Below are 15,771 nucleotides of genomic sequence, written 5' to 3'. Positions count from 1 at the left end.
GTGGAAGGTATAACCTTTTATATGAAAGTTGTATCTGCTTGTGAGGTGCGTTTCAACCAGTAGCATGGCGTCGATGTGGTTTTCATTTAGGAATTGTGTTAGTTCAAGTTTATGCCGTGAGACGCCGTTGGCATTCCACGTGGATATACGTAGATTAGCCATTGATTATTTCGACTGTTGTGCTACAAGCAACTGAATCACCATATTCTGATTCTGGACAAGCGTTTGCATGGTCGTTTTCATAAATGACATGAGTTCTATCATACTTTGTTGCATGGTCACCATCATGGATTCCAGGTTGTTTTGTGACTGTCCTGGGGCCTGCTGAGTGTTTACCGAGTTTGAGGGGGGAGGATTTTGCATACCTGTTCGTAGAGCTTCAGCGTAGGAGATGCCCGTGGGGGCACTTAGCGGACCAAAAGAGGATCTGGCTGCTTTGGCAAAAAATACTTCTGGAGTAGTTTTTGAATTATAATACACATTTTGTGTATTTTGTTGGCGTGTAGCTGTTGCTCGTCGCATGCGACTCTTCAGCTCCTGGTAGACCACGCAGCCTCTTTTTTTTTTTTTTTTTTTTTTATTGAAAAGAATATAGGCTTAAGTACATATGTTACAGAGGATGGATCGGGTGGAAGAGTCCGCACCCGCGGGACTGCCGCGAAGCTATACTTCACGGGGGCGGTTGGCGGTCCTGTTGCCGCTCATCGGTCGCCTTCAGTGCGACGGGTCTGCTCCCGGCGCCTCAGCTCTCGCATCACGGTTGCTGCCATTTCGGCAGCCGCATTCCATTTGGAGGGGGTCTCCAACATGCAACCGACTAAGTTGTTGGGTGTTAGGCGGCGGTTCATGGCTGCTTTCAGCGCCGCTCGCTCCGCCGAGAATAGGGGGCATACGAAGAAGGCATGCTCCGCGTCCTCGGTAAAATCGCTGCCACAATAGTCGCAATATGGGTCATCCTCATGCTTAAACCTGTGCAGGTAAGCCTTGAAGCAGCCATGTCCTGTGATGATCTGCGTGGTATAGAAGTCCAACTGACCATGTCGTCTCTGCAACCAGGGAGCCAGATCGGGAATGAGCCTGTAGGTCCATCGTCCTGTGCTCGCGTTGTTCCATCTATCCTGCCACCGAGCCATGGTGCTGCTTCTCTGGTTTCTGCTACCCGAGTTACCAGTCCTGCGCTTATCCGCCAGTAGGTCTATTGGGATTGCTCCCGACACCACCAATGCAGCTTCTTCTGACACCGTGCAGAAGCAGCTCGAGATGCGCAATGCACAGCGTCTATAGACAGACTTACACTGCCAGCTGTAGCTGGCAGTCCTCATGGCTTCCGCCCAAATCGGCACGGCATACAGGATGGTCAAGGTCACCACTGTAGATATTAGACGTCTGCTATGCTGCTTGGGGCGACGAGTGTTGGCCATCATCCTCGAGATAGCAGCTGTGGCCTTGGATGCTTGGCCGCTGCGTATTCCAGGTGGCTCTTGAAGTTCAACCTATGGTCGATCATGACTCCAAGGTACTTAATCGCCGGGCTGGACTCGACGTTTGTCGAGCCTACCCGGAAGTTGACCTTCTCGACGGTCTTTCTGCTGCTTATGAGCACTGCTTCCGTTTTATGTTCGGCGAGCGAGGGACCGTTGTCTTTCAGCCATGACATCATCATGTCGATCGCGAGGCTGCATTTAGCGGAGACATCGGACAGGTGCTTCTCCACCGTGACCAGCGCTATATCGTCGGCGAACCCTACTACGGCGCAGCCAACAGGTAGCGGAAGTCTCAGGATCCCGTCATACATGACGTTCCACAGTATTGGCCCAAGAACAGAGCCCTGGGGTACACCTCCTGTCACGTGGTGTGTCTTGTTGCCGTCATCAGATGTGTATAGAAGGACGCGATCCTTGAAGTAGTCCGCTATCAGGAGGGTGAGGTTCCCTGATATGCCGCCGCGGTGGAGTGCCTGCAGGACTAGGCTCCAGTTTGCTGAGTTAAAAGCGTTTTTGACATCCAGGGTGCAGACCAGGCAGTATTGCTTGGTGCCTCCCTGCCATCTTTCGCCTTCAATCGCGTTTGCGGCCATTAGCGTAACCTCGCGTATCGCGTCAATCGTGCTCCGATTCTTTCTGAAACCGTGCTGCTGATTCGATAGGGCGCCACGCTCTTCGATTTCTCTCTTCAACCTGCTGCAGATGATGCGCTCGAATATCTTCCCCAGAGTGTTGAGCATGCAAAGGGGGCGATATGAGGACGGTTCGTCGTTCATCTTGCCAGGTTTAGGGATGAGCACTAGCCTCTGCTGCTTCCATGCTCTTGGGAAGGTGCGCTCAGCAATGCAACTATTGTATACCCGTGCAAATAAGCTTGGGTAGGCCTTCATTATGGCATGCAATGCAGCGTTGGGAATGCCATCGGGACCCGGGGCTTTTGCAGCCTTGCTGCTGGCCAACGCGCAGAAGTATTTCCTCCTCGTTGGTGAAGATCGCTTCACTCGCAGCTATGTTTGGTAGCACGAGGGGAGGCTGCGACGGGAACAGCGTGGAGATTATAGCTCCAAGTTGTTCCTGGGAGGTTGGAGTCGGCGGTCTGTAGAGCTTGCCCATGACCAGCTTGTAGGCCGAGCCGAAGGGTTCCTGGCTGCTGCATCGCACAGCTCTTGGAAGCACCTGCTCTTACTCGTCTTAATAGCGATTTTGAGGGCTTTTTTCTTCTCCTTGTAGCGTGTCTCGAACGGCGCTTGCGTGGGACGCCCTCTATTTCCTTGACATCTTCGCCTTGCAGAGAGGCTTTCGCTCCTGGCGACGGATATCTCATGATTCCACCAGGGGACTGGTCTCCTTCCATTTCCTCTAGTGGAGCTCGCCAGGGCGGCATCACAAGCAGCCTTGATTCTCGCAGCTAATATGTCGGCGCAGGTGTTGGCGTCGCCAGTGATGACGTTGCCATCCATACTGCTTAGGAGTGTATCTGCGTTAAGGGTGTGTACCTTGTACGCAGATTGCCGGAGAGACGGGCCCTGCTGGCTGTGCGTCGTCTGGGTGATAATGGCTGCGTGGTCGCTGTATGTGAGCAGATCCGCAGCTCCATATGGCTGCACCACCATCCGCACTCTGTTGCCATACTCCCTCTGCCTTTGACTTGTACAGTTCACTCAGTACAGCAATGTCAATTTTCTCCTCGAAAACCGTCTGTGACAGCAGATCTTGGGCAGCTCTGCAGTGGTTTAAGTTAAGCTGTAAAAACTTAACCATTCTGCGTGTTATGGGTGGCCTTCAGGTACTCAGGGCAGATCCTGCTCAAAGTAGCGTGCGCAGCTTCATCCGCGGGTTTGCCTCCTCTGGTGCATAGGATACACCTGGGCTTGGCTTGGCACGTGTAGTGCTTGTGGCCTTCTTCCCCGCATCTGAAGCAGGAGTTTTGAGTGGCCTTGGCTACTGAGTCTGAGGCCCTGCATCTCGTCGAGGTATGCCCATAGCCCATGCATTTAAAGCACCTCCTTAGCTCGGTCTTCTGTCTGATGCGACAGACGACCCATCCGATTCGGATTTTGCCCTTATCGAGCAGTCTCCGCGCATGATCAGGCCTGAGGTTGACGGTTGCTGTTTGCGTGCCGCCAAACGCCTTCCGCATCCTAGGTGCAGCGTTGCTTGGGATGTCGGAATCCTCTCCGGCAAACAGAGCCATAGTGACTTCTTCGCCGCTGGTCATCTCGTCCAGGTCGCGAATCTCCACTTGCACAGTTTCCTGCATGACCGCTACCTCTGCTTTATCGGATATGGCCGTCCTGAGTGCTGCCTGCAGCTGCTGTGTGGACGGGTCCTGAGGCTTCTGCATTCTCAATAGGAGTCCGCCATTTGCAGTTCTTCGCAAGCCTTGAACATTATCTTTGAGTCCCTGGAGGGAGGGCTCAGTTTTGACCAGCTTCAACATATCTGCGTACGAGCCTTCGCTGCATTTTATTAAAATAGCGTCGGCGCGCTGCTTCCTGGGCATGATAGCGTTTGGTGCTCGAATCCCTTTGGGTTCGCTGCTCTCCGGTCTCGGTTGGGGATTCCTGAGTTTAGGCTTGGCCCTGACCTGTTGCCATGCCGAATTTCCTGACCCGGTGGTACAAGCCGCTTTGGGGATCGTGGCTGTCAGCGTGGGAGTGGTCTGCTGGCTTACGCTCGAGGTAGAGCCCTTGGTGTGGCCCTCGGCCAGCGCTGCACTTTTGCAGCTTTTTCATCGCCAGCATGGAGTCGATTGTCCCCTGGGTGACGTGGCGGACCACCTTTTTGTTGTTGGTCTTGGTATCCGTGAACTTGGCGATCATCTCGTCTAGCATCTTCCCCAGCTTTTCGGCTAGTGCTGGTGCGCTAGTGCCCACTCTCTGCTTCTTGTGCGCTCCTGACTGGTTCACATCGGGGCTCACAGCATCCCAGCTTCTCTTCGGAGTAGCCGTTTCCTCCTCAGTCTCGCCGAAAACAAACACGGGTCCCTGCACATTTGGCGGTGCGGACACCGGTTGCTTCTCTGGCATGCTCGCGGGGGGCGAGTGTTGCATCTTCTGCTTATTGCGCTGGAAATTTCTCAGCAGTTCCTCCTCTGCTCTAGCTACTGCTAATGCCTGGGTCTCGTCATCCCGGCCTGCAGGCGGTTTCGCTTGGCTCATCGCACCTGCTTCTAGCGGGGTCCCTCGGTGCGCGGGGATTTCCCCCTGCGAATGCCTGATGGGAGTTATACCGCTCCTTCTCGGTCCCCAGAGCCCCTTTTAATTGGCGCCGCCTCAGCGGGGGGGTTGGAAAATGGCGAGTTCCTTGGCCTTGTGCTCTTAGCCCCACCAGAGCCAACTGCGGAATGTGGATGACAATTCCTAAGCCCCAATTTAAATTTGAATTCAAATCCAAACCCAAACCTAAACCCAAATTCAAACCTAAACTCAAATTCAAACTTGAAATTCAAAATTCAAAACCTAAAATTCAAAATTCAAAACTTAAAAACCAAAATTCAAAACTTAAAATTTAAAATTCAAAATTCAAAATTCAAAATTAAAACTCAAAGTTCAAAATTTAAAATTCAAAATTCAAAATTCAAAATTCAAAACTCAAAATTCAAAATTTAAAATTCAAGATTCAAAATCTAAAGTCCAAGTTCAAATTCAAATTCAAATCCAAATTCAAATCTAAATTTAAATTTAAATTTTGGCTGTGGCGGGAATTTGTCTGCTCGCGTTTTCCAATACTGCGCGGGTGCGCGAAAGCTCGCTGCGCATGCGCTGCACAACACTATGATCAGCTGATCGTGTGTTGCGCCTAGAAGGAAAAACGCGAGGGAAAAAAGTGGCGTGTGGAAACTATTCCAAGCTGTGAGAGCGTTCGTGGGAAATAGAGCCGCTCGTTGGACAGGAGCCTCTGTAGTTAGCTGTGTGATTTCCTCCACAGTTTCCGCATTTTTTATTGTTTGGGTCTTCTTTGTTCGCAGGGCAGTGTGCGGAATTGTGGCAGTCTCCACAGACTACGCAGACTGACCGAAGGGTGCAGTATGTCCTTATATGTCCATACTCCTGGCAATTTGTGCATTGCACAGGACCGTTGCGTTTGTGCGGTTCTTCCACGGTGATTCTTCGATGCAATAGGAACTGCAACTTGTAGATCGGGTGAACATCATTCTTCTTCATGGTTTTACTTTCTGGCTCCAGTTCGACTTTGAACTTCATATGGAATACCGAATGCAATTCGAGTCATATTGTAAAAAACTAATGGATATTAAGGCTGACATTGATGTACTAAGCCCAGAAAATGATATAATGATTTATATGTGTATTAACGTATTACAAGGGCTTTATATCGCTCTATCCGTGGTTATCGTCATTTGGAAAAAAATTAATCTGCCCAAGTTTATTGGAAAACATTCAGACTACAACAATTTTATTAATCTATTTGAGAGTTTGGTTCACAACGACCTATCTCTTAAAAACATAGAGAAGTTCAACCATTTCAATACATGATGCATTAGGAACTGTAAACTTTTTCAAATTCAAATTCAAATTTTTCAAATTTTCGGACGTGAATTATGAGAAGGCATTGGCTAATTAAAATTAAATGTTTGATTTTTTTTGACACGATATATTAATTGTTTGACCGCTCTCAAGTATCGAAACCCTCTCCATCAGGCTGAGTAGCAGCTAGATTATAATAAGTCGGCAACATCGTCTGATTGTGCGTTTCTGTTAAATCGGCGATGCCAGCATTTGGCTATTGAGGAATAAACTAAAAGTAAAGGGAAGTCTAGCCAAGGTTCCAATAAGCGATATTCAAGGTTCAGACGTCAATTCACTGTCGCGAAAAATGTTCATAGTTTCGCTACCGATTTTTGGGTGTTAAGGTCAATTTTAATAAACCAACCTGACTATAATTGACTAATGGAAAATTCCAGCAAACAACAAGGGTCTGCCTCGTTTTCACAAGCCCACAAAAGTGGACTTGCTGATTGGCGCAGAATCCTTTTTCATGCTTCTGACCTTAGACCAAATAAAATTTGGTTCCGAACATCCTTCCATCCAGAAAACGTTATTAGGATGGATTATGTCGGTATGTCGGAAAAGTACACTCAACGCGCAATGGTCAAGCTCAGGTAGGCTCCCTCACTGTCAGTGAATATATAAGTTCTCTCGACTCACTGGTGGAATGTTTTTGGGAATTGGAACAAGTCCCAGAGATATCAAAAGCTATTCACACAGCTGAACAATTTACTTGGGAGAAGCATTTTGAGTACACAGTACAAAGGGTCAGGTCGTTTTGAGTGAAGCTGCCTTTTAAGACAAAGCTAGTGTTCTATGTTTATCCTTTGAAACGGCAAGACGCTTATTTCTTACGTTAGAGCGCATACTTGCAAATAGTAGCGAGTGACAAGACATGTATCAAGAATTTATGAGAGAATATCTTAATCTTGGTCATATGTCACTACTTCCAAGGCCTCCTCCAGGATAGCACTATTACATTCCACATCAATGTGTTCTGAGACCTGATAGTAGCACCATAAAGTTGCGAGTTGTTTTTGATGCTTCAGTAAAAAGTCAATCTTGATTTCATTAACTGCAACTATTCAGATGGAGCTTTACGGTATTCTGGCAAGATTCAGATTAAACTTGTACGGCTTGACAGGAGACTCAACCTTTCGTTTCAACACTGTCACTTATGGGACAGCCTCTGCTCCATTTTTGGCCATCCATTGTTTCTTTGAGTTATCAAAAATTTACGCTAAATCACATCCGGTGGCATCAGAGGTAATTTAAAACTACTATTACGTTGATGATACGCTCATAGGAGCGAACAGTTTATACGGACTAATCGGTTCCAATAAATATGGAATACCAGTTAGGTTAGGTTAGACCGGACGGCCCTCGAGGGGCCACACATAGGCCAATATGGCCCATAGCTGTCCGGAGAAACTCCTGAATGGACCTAGAGACTATTTATGTGGGTTTCGAGATCCTTGAATATCAAGGTGTTTTTCGCAAAGGCAAGGAGTTCACCTGGCTTTCTCCTGGAGGCATCTTCTAGCGATGCCAGAACTGGAGAGCCTAGGTATCTCATTCTTGCCCTCGTTAGGGCCGGACATTTGCAAATGAGATGCTCCAAGGTTTCGATTGCCTCGGATTCATCACATTTCCGGCATTTGGCGTTGTCGGTAATACCCAGCTTGACTGCATGTGCAGCAGACAGCAGACCTTTAAGAATACCCACTAACATTCTGCAGTCCTTCCGCGGAAGATGCAGCACGTAGTGGGTGAGTTTCTCGTTGTGTTCTTTGCACATGATTTTTGATATTCTGCAGGTTGTAAAATTACTCCTCAACCTGCTTTTTGCGCTTGCGTCAGCCCGTCTCTCTAGCTCGCTGTGGAGCGTTCTTAGGGAGATAGGGACGTTTTCTGTTCTTTCACTCGCCAGTTCAAAGCCTTCCTTTGCAAGTTCGTCCGCTGTTTCGTTACCGTCTATGCCTTGGTGGCTGGGAACCCAATAGATCCTCACTGACTTAGTCGTGCTTAGGCTATCTAGTGACTCCCTGCTTGCCAGTACATTTTTGGAACTGACCGCTGATGATCGCATGGATCTTATCGCCGCTTGACTGTCTACGAACAAATTGACCGCCTCATGTGGACGGTTTATGCTCTGCGCAAACTCTGCTGCTTTCCTGATGGCGAATACTTCCGCCTGGAATATACTGCAGTAGCTTGGTAGCTTATACGACAGCCTCATTTCAGGGTCTGAACAGTATATGCCCGCCCCAACTCCTCCTTCCATCTTGAAGCCGTCGGTGTATGTATTGAGGTATTGAGCATGGTCCTGGTCTGACTTCCAGTCATTTGGTCCCATGAATACTGTTGTGTTTACATCCGGGCACGTTCTGGGTATCATGTAGTCAGATGTACTGCTCATGTCTCGACCAATTGAACTGTGCCCGAAACCTTGTAGCGACCAGTTTCCTGATGCAACCAGACGTTGTGCCGCCTTTCCTGCTGTCAGTTGCGCTTATATATCTAGGGGATATATACCGATTATGGTTTCGAGTGCTTTGGTGGGGGTTGACCTCAGCGCCCCTGATATGCAGAGCAGTGCCTGCCGCTGGGTTCTCTCCATAAGCTTATTATACGTTTTCTTCTCCGTGGCTTGCCACCACACTAAGACTCCATACAGCAGAGTAGGACGCACCACCGATATGTAGACCCAATGCATTAGAGCGGGTGAGAGGCCCCATGTGCAGCTAAGCATCTTCTTGGATGCATATAGCGCTATGGTGGCCTTTTTTATCCTCTCTAATACATTTTCTCTCCACGTCAGCTTGCTGTCAAGTACAATGCCGAGGTATTTGACTTGTATTTTCGGGGTCAGCCTGGTATTGTTAATTTTCGAGGGGATCCATTGCGGCACCTTGTATCTCTTGGTGAAGAGAATAAGGTCCGTCTTATCCGCATCGATATTGAGTCCTACCTTCTCCGCCCACTCACATATCTCCCTGAGTGTTGTTTCCATGATCGAGCTGAGGGTCGATGGACAGACTCCCGAGATAATTATGCTAATGTCATCCGCATAAGCTGTTATCTTTGGTGCTTTCCTCTCGAATCTCTTGATTACCACCAGATTCCATAGGAGGGGCGACAGAACCCCACCTTGCGGCGTGCCTCTGTGCGCTCCTCTCACCATGGAAGCGGTGCCCCAATCTGATTGTACTCGCCGGCAACTTAGAAGATTTTTTATCCACAAGTTGATAGCGGGGGACGGGTTGGTCGCTTCTAGGCGATCCATTATTGCGTCCGTGCTAACATTGTTGAATGCCCCGGATATTTCCACGAACACTCCAAGTGCATACTCCTTATTGTTTAGGGCTCTCTCAATGGTGGCTACCAACGAATGTAGTGCCGTCTTCACTGATTTCCCCTTCGTGTAGGCGTGCTGGTTGGTCGACAGTTGTCTCCCTACATCGTTCCTGATGTATAGGTCGAGCAGCTTTTCCAGCGTTTTAAGTAGGAATGAGGTGAGGCTTATCGGTCTGTAATCCTTGGGGCTCACGTGGCTGCACTTTCCTGCTTTGGGCAGGAAGACAATCCGAGAGGTCCTCCATTGGATAGGGATATAGCCCGTGCTTAAACAAGCTGTATATATTGCTTAAAGCCATGGGGTGATCACCTCCTTGGTCACCTGCAGCATGGCTGGGAATATTCCATCTGGTCCTGGTGCTTTTATCCTCGCAAAGGAGTCTATAGCCCAGTGGATTCGACCAGAGGTTATTAAACCTTTTGGGAGATGCTCTACTCCAGTTGCTAGGTCCTGGTGCTTATTTGCATCGGGTACCTCAGTGCATCCTGGGAAATGCGCGTGCATTAGTGCTGTTAGGGCCTCTTCGCTGCCCTCAGTCAACTGTCCGTCGTCGCGTTTGAGCTGACTCTGTATAGTTGGCTGCTTCGATAGCAGCTTCCGGAGTCTAGCTGTTTCCGGGGCAGTCTCTATATTGGAGCAGAAGTTTCTCCATGAGTTTCTCTGCGCCTTGCGTATTTCCTTCTTCTAGTCCCTAAGTAGGACTTTGCATTCCTCATTGATGATGTCATATTTCGCCTGCTTGGCGATTTTGAAGAATTCTTTAAGTTTGTTGCTTCGGAGTGAAAGGTCCTTATTCCACCAGGGTGGCCTGGTCCTCTTTCTCGTGTCCGATATAGGGCATGATGCGTGGTACGCATCCAGCAGTTCTTTGGAGAGGGTCTCTAGGGACTTTTCTATGTCTTCCGCGGATTCTACTATGCCCGGAGAGATCGCTTCTGATACCAAAGTACCTTGTCCCTTTACCAGAGTAAGATCTAGCACGTTTGAGGAGGTGGGACCTACATAGGTGTGTTCCTCCCATACGTTTGCTATACTCAGGTTGGTTGAGAGTATAAAGTCTAAGAGGGACTCACCTCTGTCGTTTATGTCCCCCATACGCAGTGGTGCGCGTTGACGTCTGCACCCACGAGCAGTTGCTGGTCCTTCGGGCTGGCTTCTACCAAGCTCATGAGTTCTTCTGGTGGGGCCGTTCTGTCGTGTGCCATGTAGCAGGAAGCTACCAAAAGCCGCTTTTTCCCGCTCTCTAGCATCACCACGGTCAGGTCATCAGAGCTGTAGTGAGACATAAGGTTAGCGTGTAGACCCTTCCGTACAAGTACGGCGGTTCTATTCCTGCTAACCGTTGGTGGATGGAGCAAATTATAATTTGCGGACTTCTGTCCGGCGATGGCATTGCCTGAGGCGATCCATGGCTCCTGGACCAAAGCTATGTCGGCGGATCCTTGCTCCATGGTTATGAGGAGTTCCGCCGACGCGACCTTGCTCTTATGGAGGTTGAGCTGCAGCACTCTGAGTGTCATGGGTACTGGCCTCACCTCCATACGACGGGTTGACTACTACGGTCAGGTCACCGTCCTCTCCTTCGTCGGACTCATCCAGCGTCATTTCCCGGTCGGCATCCACGATGGTTTCCAGACCAAGCTCCTTCTCCACCACATCTACCTTCAGGGTGTGAGCAACCTTATCCCCGGGGTGGCGCTTTTTGAGGCGCAGGTATACGCTACCCATGCCCCACGCCATCTTCCCGTATCTGGGATAAAGGATGTCCTCTGCCTCCTTGTTTATCTGGAGGACTGCACTTTGCCTCCCCTCTTTGTGTGATGGGGCCGCAACGTGCAGAACCTTCCAGTCCGCGGTTGGGATTCTGGCGCTGCAGCAGCTTCAGGGCCCGATCCGCTTGGATTGCGATGGGGAAGAGTACCTTCGCTTTTGGAGTGGATGGGATTAGCTCCCGGTCCACCACCTCTAGCTTGGCTCCCTCCCACAGCGCCTCCAACTGGCAGACCGCTTGCGTCAGCCACTTTCTCGTCGGGTCATCCATGCACTTTAGGATTTTGACCCCATTTAGCCACCCAGCGCGATCGAAGGTGGGCATGGGAGCTTCGTGCTTCCGTGCGTACAATGACTCAACGAGCCGCGCATGCACCATCTTCCACTGCGCCTCGGTCATTTTGCCGGCTTCATCGCTTCTGTCAATGAGGGCCACGATCAGGTGTCGTTTGGTCACCTCACTGACTTTTACGGTTTTTTTGGGCTTTTTCGCCATTTGAGGAGGGCCTGCCTCCTTAGGCCCGCGTTGCCGCTTGCTCCCCGGTGCGTCCATAGAGGCACTTTCGGTTGAGCGTTGCCTTTTGTTGGCAAGCGTCTCCTCCACCTTGTTGGCGAATCCGCGGGTCGAACTCATATGGGGGAGTTTGGCGAAGTGAAGCCTCCCCTCAGCGATTTTCTCCTCAGCCCAGGTAAGCTTTGCCTTTTCCTCTGGGGATAGGGCGGCTTTTTTCTGGAGCCGATCCTGGATGCGGAGGGCAGCCTTGTACATCGCCTTGGCCTTCATTCCCTCGCTTGACCGCTTTGGCCCGTCCCTGCGCTGGGAGCTGGTGCCTGGTTTCGGTGAGTGGAGAAGCTGCACGCTCTCAAGGTCCGAGTCTGTATCGACTATGGCACGTGAGCGGCTCAACTTCCCCTGCGTAGTTTTTTCGGCAGTAGCGTTGCAACTGACATGACCTGCTCCCGTCACACCAGAGGTGTAACCGCTCGCGACACGCAGAGGGGATTGCTCCCCCCCGTGCCCGCCGGTGGTAGCGGTCACGCCTTCCACCGACGTTTGGGCTGACATCCCAGCCCTGGTTTCTTTCTTTAAACCCTCCAGAATGGTTTCTTTTTCAGGGGTACCACCCACTTGCGTTTTATGCCTTCCGCCAGGCACCTCCACCCGTGGCTAACGGCTCACTTCCTTAGGCTTTTTAGGGCAGAAGGAGTTGAACCGTGGCCTTAGCTAGATACTGTATTATCGCGGACGGGGCAAGCAGCAATGCATTACCCCTGTCCGCGCTAATACAGTGCCCATTGCCCACCGGGTTCAGATGGAGGATTTTTGCCTGGAATACCAGTTAGAACGAATCTGAATGCAGCAAAAAATGACAATACATCCATTCCTTGATATATCTGTCTTTCTGCCTATAACACTGTGTAAATCAGCGGATTTTCTGACGCATCGAGCCAAGCCTACGGCCCTTGCAGAGTTAAAGAGGGATCTACTCCAGCAATATTTGTCGTGTGCCCACGGTGATAATCCGGCTGACTAAGTATTACGTGAAATAGATATATAGGGTTTGAAGCGAAATGTATGGGGAAATATACCTGAATTCTTACTGCATTAGACCTTCATCGAGTGCAGACGTGCCTACGGACGACCGCTACGCGGTGTTTATTCTCGTATTTTGTTTTTCATGGTGAAAAGTAAATTCTGAACTCTAAACTACGAACTGATAGTTAGTCCAATCCCAACAGTACGTATGACATACGGACACTAGTGCGTTGTGTGTTTCTGTGCTGCAAAGTTCATTTTTATGGTGCCACGCGTAACAAGCTCAAAATAATGAGCGGCGATTAAAAGAATGAGCGTAGAAGCTCTGTAAACCAAAGGAACTTTTGTTTCGCGTATTTCTCAACTTACGATATCGAAGCAGAAAAAACGTCTACCAAGCCCAACCCGGCTCTACTGACCGCCGATAGCAAGAGAGCGCGCTCTTGCTCACCCGCCCTACTCTCTCCAACACCTACATCTTGGAGCTATCAACGACAAACCCCACCACCACCGGCTTCGATGGAAGACGCACCAACAACAAGTAGTGCTGCAATTTCTGCAAACGCAGCAAAAGCAACAGCAACAACTAAACCAACGACCAATATTGCGAAATCGGTGCCAACGGCCGCATCGCCAAATTCAATGGTAACAAAAACCGAGAACTCCGAAAAGCAACAAGCGGTTCCGGCCATACAGACTGGCATGGATCGCTACATCCAAATTAAGCGTAAGCTTAGCCCACATAACACGGTGGGTAACAAGCCCAAGATCAACCGTGTCACCAAAAGCTACGACCCGAACAACACCAACAAATTTTCTCCGCTAGCGGCTGATGAGAATAACCAAGCAGAGCCGGAGCAGGAGACTCAAAAACAGCCAAAGCCCCCACCCATTTATATTAGGGGGAAAAGCTCAAACGCCCTGGTCAACAAAATTGTTGCGCTGGTCGGGGACGGAAACTTTCATGTTGTTCCGCTTATTAAAGGGAACATTTGCGAAACAAAAATTCAAACCAAAACAGAAGAACACTTCCGGGCTGTGTCTAAATACCTGGAAGAATCCAAAAAGAATTTTTACACCTACCAACTAAAAAGCAGCAAGGGAGTGCGAGTCGTGTTAAAAGGAATTGAACCAGACGTCGCCCTCTCTGAGATAGTGGAAGCCCTGAAAGGCAAGGGTTTCGTTGCCAAGAATGTCAGCAACATTATAAATAAAAACAAACTTTTCAAAGTCGAACTGGAGCCAGAAAGTAAAACCCTGAAGAAGAATGAAGTTCACCCGATCTACAAGTTGAGGTTCCTATTGCATCGAAGAATCACCGTGGAAGAACCGCACAAACGCAACGGTCCTGTGCAATGCACAAATTGCCTTGTCATACAAGGACATAATGCACCCTTCGGTCAGTCTGCGTAGTCTGCGGAGACTTCCACAACTCCGCACACTGCCCTGTGAACAAAGAAGACCCCAACACGAAAAAATGTGGAAACTGTGGAGGAAACCATACAGCAAACTACAGAGGCTGTGTGGTCTACAAGGAGCTGAAGAGTCGCATGCGACGAGCGACAGCTACACGCCAACAAAATACACGAAATGTGTATTATAATTCAAAAACTACTCCAGATGTATTTTTTGCCAAAGCAGCCAGATCTTCTTTTGGTCCGCTAAATGCCCCCACGGGCATCTCCTACGCCGAAGCTCTACGGACAGGTATGCAAAATGCACTCCCCTCAAACTCTGTAAATGCTCAACAGGCCCCAGGGCAGCCACAAAACAACCTGGAATCCATGATGGTGACCATGCAGCAAAGTATGATGGAACTCATGTCATTTATGAAAACGACCATGCAAACGCTCGTCCAGAATCAGAATATGGTGATACAGCTGCTTGTAGCACAACAGTCGAAATAATCAATGTCTAATCTACGTATATCCACGTGGAATGCCAACGGCGTCTAACAGCATAAACTTGAACTAACACAATTTCTAAACGAAAACCACATCGAAGCCATGCTGCTGGTTGAAACGCACCTCACAAGCAGATACAACATTCATATAGGTTATACCCTCCACTGCACTGATAATTCAGATGGTAAAGCCCACGGCGGGACCGGCATCCTTATCAGAGAACGCATCAAACACCATTTTCACCAAAGGTTTGCAACAAATTACTTGCAAGCTACAATGTGCAGTTAGGTAACGGCAACCTTTACATTGCTGCTGTCTACTGCCCTCCTCGCTTTACAATCTCTAAAGCGAAATTCATGGATTTTTACAACTCTCTTGAAGATCGTTTCATAGCTGCAGGAGATTACAACATACAAGCAAATTACAGCAAATCCAAACTGAAACGGAATCTACTCCAGCATCATTTCGTCCGAACGAAATCACGAAGGTCATCAGGGAACTGAAGCCGAAAAAGGTTCGCGGCGATGACTTAATAACTCAAAAAATGATAACTGAACTTCCGAATTGTGCCAATAGCACAATAGCCAATAGCAATAGGTCATCTGTAAAATCTTCAATGGGATCATAAGTCTCGGCCATTACCCAACTAAATGGAAAAAATCTATAATTATAATGATACTGAAGCCCGGAAAAGACCACACGATTCCATCATCTTACCGACCAATAAGTCTACTATCATGCTTGTCCAAGTTATTTGAAAAATGCCTATTAAAGCACATAATACCTTATCTGGGAGCTCACAACATCATCCCAGCTCATCAATTTGGCTTCAGAGAAAAGCATGGAACTATCGAGCAAGTTAACAGAATAACATCAGAAATTCGCACAGCCTTCGAGCATCGAGAATATTGCATGGTCTCATTGACCACGCATTGGGACAATTAAACTTCGTTAGAAACTGCAGTAATAACGTCTTAGACCTCATCTTTGTCTCTGAGTTTGCCAATGCCTGTCACTAGAATTGACCCTCTTTCTAATCCCGAGGACGCTTATCATCCCGCTTTGGAGCTAATCCTTGAAGCCTCCTCTCCATTACTATTGTGTCCGGAAGCTGAGAAGTTTCTCATAAGCCCCCTTGGTTTTCTCGTCGGCTTTCTTATCTAAAAAATCTGAAATCCAGACTGTTTAAAAAGTATAGCAAATCTGATCT

Source organism: Drosophila kikkawai, chromosome 3L (assembly GCF_030179895.1).
Source record: "Drosophila kikkawai strain 14028-0561.14 chromosome 3L, DkikHiC1v2, whole genome shotgun sequence".
NCBI classification, from domain to species: domain Eukaryota; kingdom Metazoa; phylum Arthropoda; class Insecta; order Diptera; family Drosophilidae; genus Drosophila; species Drosophila kikkawai.
This window is presented reverse-complemented; position numbering follows the sequence as displayed.